The 6248-nt window shown below is 46.1% G+C and overlaps 1 pseudogene; it reads right to left on the reverse strand.

Moving 5' to 3' along the window:
- Positions 1-5443: 5443 nt before the first annotated feature.
- On the reverse strand, positions 5444-5930 carry LOC123162810 (ethylene-responsive transcription factor 13-like; annotated as a pseudogene).
- Between the last annotated feature and the right edge of the window lie 318 nt (positions 5931-6248).

Genomic DNA, 6248 nt, shown 5'->3' on the forward strand with positions numbered 1-6248 from the left:
TTCCATCTCTTCTTTGGCTTGGGTGAAGAAAGCATCTGATTGCTCTTTTCTCTTCTTCAGGAACTCAGCTACATTCTCAAGGGCTGCTGCATGCTTTCTTTCAGCCTTTACTAGAGCCACAAGGACACGAACAACTGACGACTCCACCTGTCTTGTGTGTAACCCAGCATCATTTGGGAATTTTCACCTTGTGTCTAATCCAGCATCGTTAGGGAACTAGCATCTTGTGTGTAATCTAGCCTCATTTTGGAAACATGATCTCGAGGTTGACCATACCTCCCTCCTCACAGGAACTGCATCCTGACATGAAGTTACTTCTTTTTTAGATCAATACTCAGAGCAACCCAGATCCATTTAGTAGAAGCTAGATAAATAGGAGTCAGAGAAGTGAATTCAAAGGAAAAAAAATATAAAAATAGACTACAAGGTGAGAACACCCACTTCCTACATCAAGCTAACAATGAAAGCATTAGGACAATTAAGACTCTTCTTAGTACACATCGAAGGACACGAGGCTAAGAGAAACAGAAAGTACAACATATAGACATCGAAGAACACGAGGCTAAACAAAAGTAATTGAAAGGCTATTACTTACCAAGGCTCGTTTTACAGGTTCGGTCCAGCTCACCTTTAACTTGTCACGCTCCTTGAAGATGTCCCCATATCCCGTATTTGGTCCTCATTGCTCCTCTACATGTTCGCACTCATGGTTTTAAAATCTCAACTTGGCAAGAAAAATATACTACTAGTAATACTCACGCATCTTGTGGGCAACATTAAAGCACTCGTCTGCCATGTTAGAGCATCTCCAACAGCAGCGCAACAAGTGGCGCTTTAAAAAAGCGTTTACAATGCTGAGATCGAGAAGTAGAGATAGAGAGTAGAGACGAGAGGGTAGAGGATAGTTCTCATCATAGATATAGAATAGATAGATAAAAAAATAGCTAGTTCAACTACTCCTCGTGGCCCGACTCCTCCTCGGTGATGTCCTCCTTCGACATCTCAATGTAGGCACGAAGATACCGATCGTCGTTGGATTCCCAGAGCAACGCTGCTGCTAGCCTCATGTTGAATTGAGCGTCCGCTTTTCGCGTACGCTTGTCCTCGCAATAGGCATCTCGCTCCGCCCTCCTCTTCTCCCTCTCCGCCCTCCTTTGTGCATGGAACTGGCGCTCGTTGATGCTGTCCTATGGGAAGCGTTAGCGCCACATCACCATGGCTTCCTCGTCCATCTTGAAGATGCCGAGATGATGCTCCCGCCTCCGTTTGTCGCGACGATCCTCGTCGGTGGTAAGCCGCGGCAAAGGCGCGAGCTTCTGCGCCAGCTCCTGTGTCGGCACGTTGGGGAAGTTCAATGTTCTATGAGGCCGCCAGAGGTGCCACCCCGCTGCGTCGTACGCGCGAGCGGCCTTCTTGGCGGTGTCGAAATTGCCGAGGCCAAGGCGCATCCCGTGGAATCGGATCTCGGCGGAGAAGCCACCGGAGGGGGCGCGCGGACGCTGTGGTATCCCAAAATTTCCTGGCAATGCGGTGGCATGGTGGCGCAGCGGCGGCGAGGCGAGAAAGAGCAGGGAGAGAGCGGAGGCGAGGCACAGTGCAGGGAGAGAGCGGTGGCAAGGCACAGAGCGGTGGGAGGGCGTTGGATTTTATAAAGCGTGCTGGACGCCGTGCGCCAAAACTAGCATGCGCCAAACCACTTTTTCCCGCGCACGCTTGATCCTTTCCCGACGTTACCTCCACTCTCTTCTCTACTGTTATATTAATTTTATATTTAATATTTATCTCTACTTCTCTACTCTCTACTTTTTTCTTTTAAAAAACAGAGTTAGTGATGATGGCGTGCCTGCCATCTGGCAATATAGGCCGTCCGATTTATATTTGACGGATAGGAAGGAAACTATGGCAATTTTGCAGAAAGATACCCACCCCTCTCCAGATTTGCAAATAAGGCCTTCCCTCGTTCATCCTTTTCTCCCACAAGATAATCTACTCATACAAATGCATCTTGATGCGTGCAATGCATGGGCATATTGCTAGTTCTAAAAAACTTTCCATCATTTGCCACACTACTAGGTGCAGATGAAGAACCTACCCAAGTACAACACGATACAGGAGCAACACGCAATTACAAGCTAATATTCTATTGGACAATGGAGCCTATAACCAATTACTTTTACAGGAACAATAGCAACCATGAAATTTGAAGGGTAGGTATGAACAAAATTGGAACTGCACATGTATTGCTAAGTGATTCAATACACACATTACCAATCGATCGTGCGCGCACACACACACTATCGCCTCATTTTAAGATGATACCTCTCGCACAAACACTCTTTGCGTCTTTGTCACACATGCAATCCGTCCTCCTCCTCTCTCCCTCTCTCTCACACACACATGGGCTGTTTGCAACAACTAGCAAGATACCCATGTGTTGCACGGAACATCAAGATGCATTTGTATGTGTAGTTTATCTTGTGGGAGAAAAGGATGAACGAGGGAAGGCCTTATATGCAAATGAGGAGAGGGGTGTGGGTATCTTTTTGCAAAATTGCCATAGTTTCCTTCCTATTTGTCAGACATAAATCGGACAACCTATATTGCGGGATGGCAGGCACACCATCATCACCAAATCTATTTTTATCTCTACTCTTATAGAAAACATAGTAAGTGATGATGGTGTGCCTGCCATCCTGCAATATAGGCCGTCCGATCTATATCTAACGGATAGGAAGGAAACTATGGCAATTTACCCGCACTCCTCTCCACATTTGCAGAGAAGGCCTTCCCTCGTTCATCCTTTTCTCCCACAAGATCTTGATGTTCCGTGCAACACAGGGGCATCTTGCTAGTAAGAGTAGAAGTTAGACATATACCACTTCTCGAATCTTGAAACGAACAACATTCCTCCCTTATCTCATCAAAACCACCAAAGGAATATATTTTTACTAATATGTATTACAAAACTAGACTCTTTTTTCTATCAAATCGGTGAATATGTATTAATCTACTTTGATCGTGTGGCAATGCATTGGCACATTGCCAGTAGTTATTCCTACTGTATAATTTTTTGGACACCATTCAAATGGTGGAGTACATATAGGAAGAGAAGAGGCGCACGCACGCAGTCGGTCTCTCGCTGCCTCGCACACATGAGAGTTACGTAAAGGCACCATTAATAAATAAACCCTAAAACCCTAGGTGCACGATTTCTGCATGCGCGGGTACCGGGTACGTGGTGGAGCACACCTTTGTAGGAATAGTCAGCTCGCATGATAATTTGGTCCGTAGGAGTTGATGGTCGGGACCGTAGGTGAACGACCTGGAGACGGTGGCTCACGAGTTACCACAGATTGAGTAGCCACGTTTAAAATATCATTTTTAGCAAGGTAAGTGTTCCGCTTTTCAATGGCGCGTTATAAGTACTAAGTAGTTTTTAGAACGATTGGTATGGAGCGAAAATGGGATTCATAACTACTACCTCCTTGGCATATGGTTGTATGGTTTTATGTTGTGAGATGTTGAACCTGGTAGTTCTAGGGCAAATACTATGGTTTAGATGTTGGTTTTCAGTAATGAAAATCGGAAGGGGGAAACCCTTATTTGACAAAAAAAACTACTACCTTCGTTCAGGTTTACTAATTCCCATCGTATTTTGGGTCAAAGTTTGTCCATGAATTTTACTTGTAAAATGTGAATGGAAAACGAGATTTTGTTATACCCAAACAAAAAAGGACTGGAGGGAGTGATTCTTCTTACATGGACGCGACCTCTCATAGCGCAGGTATTAAACCGGCCAAGAGGGACCCACTCGCTGTAGGCCCGGCTGAACACGCTTCCTCGCTGCATGCAACCGGCTTCAGACTTCCCTGCCTGCCTCCATTGAATCCGCGAGTGTGCCCGCAACATGACCTTCGGCGAGCCGGCCGGCATTTTAGAACACAAAAAATGACTAAAATGTAATTAATTACGCATGGTCTTGACTTGTTGTGCTCGCACTGGTAGCAGGAACTAGAGGTTTTCTTTATTTATATCTCTCATCACATTTTTTTGCCTTTGAAGTGAATCATGGTTGTGGACATTATCTATGAATGTGCAGATATTTGTGAACATGAGTTTGATGTGGAAGTTGAACTTGGAATGTCGGTCTTGCGCGAGAACTATACCATGTCCAACGCTTCATCTGTTATTGTTTGGAAAGTAACTGTTATTATTACATGACCTGAAAAAAATTATTTTGTGCCACATCAGTAGATGCATGGACATCACAACAGGCATGCTGACTGGATAAACATTTGAACCTAGCTATTATGAAGGAAATATCGTATTGACAACAATTTTAGATAGCAGGAGATGCCTAGCATGCTCTGCCTCTGCTAGCTTATTTCTGGCTTCTTCCATCTCTTCTTTGGCATGGGTGAAGAGAGCATCTGATTGCTCTTTTCGCTTCTTCAGGAACTCAACTACATTCTCAAGGGCTGCTGCACGCTTTCTTTCAGCCTTTACTAGAGCCACAAGGACACGAACAACTGACGACTCCACGTAAATTGCGTGTAATCCAACATCATTTGGGAATTTGCACCTTGTGTCTAATCCAGCATCGTTAGGGAACTAGCATCTTGTGTGTAATCCAGCCTCATTTTGGAAACACGATCTCGATGTTGACCATACCTCCCTCCTCACAGGAACTGCATCCTGACATGAAGTTACTTCTTTTTTAGATCAATACTCAGAGCAACCCAGATCCATTTAGTAGAAGCCAGATAAATAGGAGTCAGAGAAGTGAATTCAAAAGGAAAAAAATATAAAAATAGACAACAAGGTGAGAACACCCACTTCGTACATCAAGCTAAAAATGAAAGCATTAGGACAATTAAGACTCTTCTTACTACACATCGAAGGACACGAGGCTAAGAGAAACAGAAAGTACAACATATAGACATCGAAGAACACGAGGCTAAACAAAAGTAATTGAAAGGCTATTACTTACCAAGGCTCGTTTTACAGGTTCGGTGCAGCTCACCTTTAACTTGCCATGCTCCTTGAAGATGTCCCCATATCCCGTATTTGGTCCTCATTGCTCCTCTGCATGTTCGCACTCGTGGTTTTAAAATCTCAACTTGGCAAGAAAAGTATACTACTAGTAATACTCACGCATCTTGTGGGCAACATTAAAGCACTCGTCTGCCATGTTAGAGCATCTCCAACAGAAGCGCAACAAGCGGCGCTTTAAAAAAGCATTTACAATGCTGAGATCGAGAAGTAGAGATAGAGAGTAGAGACTAGAGGGTAGAGGATAGTTCTCATCATAGATATAGCATAGATAGATAAAAAATAGCTAGTTCAACTACTCCTCGTGGCCCGACTCCTCCTCGGTGATGTCCTCCTTCGACATCTCAATGTAGGCGCGAAGATACCGATCGTCGTCGGATTCCCAAGGCGACGCTGCTCCTAGCCTCATGTTGAATTGAGCGTCCGCTTTTCGCCTACGCTTGTCCTCGCAATAGGCAGTCGCTCCGCCCTCCTCTTCTCCCTCTCCGCCCTCCTTTGTGCATAGAACTCACGCTCGTTGATGATGTCCTATGGGAAGCATTGGCGCCACATCGCCATGGCTTCCTCGTCCATCTCGAATATGCCGAGACGATGCTCCACCTCCGTTTGTCGTGACGATCCTCTTCGGTGGTAAGCCGCGGCAGAGGTGCGAGCTCCTGCGCCAGCTCCTGTGTCGGCACGTTGGGGAAATTCAATGTTCTACGAGGCCACCAGAGGTGCCATGCCGCCACGTCGTACGCCCGGGCGGCCTCGTTAGCGGTGTCGAAATTGCCGAGGCCAAGGTGCATCCCATGGAACCGGATCTCGGTGGTGAAGCCACCGGAAGGGCGCGCGCGGACGCTGCGGTATCCCAAAATTTCCCGGCGATGCGGTGGCATGGTAGCGCGGCGGCAGTGGGGCGAGAAAGAGCGGGGAGAGAGCGGAGGCGAGGCACAGTGCAGGGAGAGAGCGGTGGCAAGGCACAGAGCGGTGGGAGGGCGTTGGATTTTATAAAGCGTGTCGGACGCCGCGCACCAAAATTAGCATGCGCCCGACCACTTTTTCCCGCGCACGCGCCATCCTTTCCTAAAAGTTACCTCTACTCTCTTCTCTACTGTTATATTTATTTTATATTTAATATTTATCTCTACTTCTCTACTGTCTACTATTTTTTCTTTTAAAAAACATAGTTGGTGATGATGGCGTGCCTGCCATCC

The sequence above is a fragment of the Triticum aestivum genome, chromosome 7B (genome assembly GCF_018294505.1).
Source record: "Triticum aestivum cultivar Chinese Spring chromosome 7B, IWGSC CS RefSeq v2.1, whole genome shotgun sequence".
NCBI lineage: Eukaryota > Viridiplantae > Streptophyta > Magnoliopsida > Poales > Poaceae > Triticum > Triticum aestivum.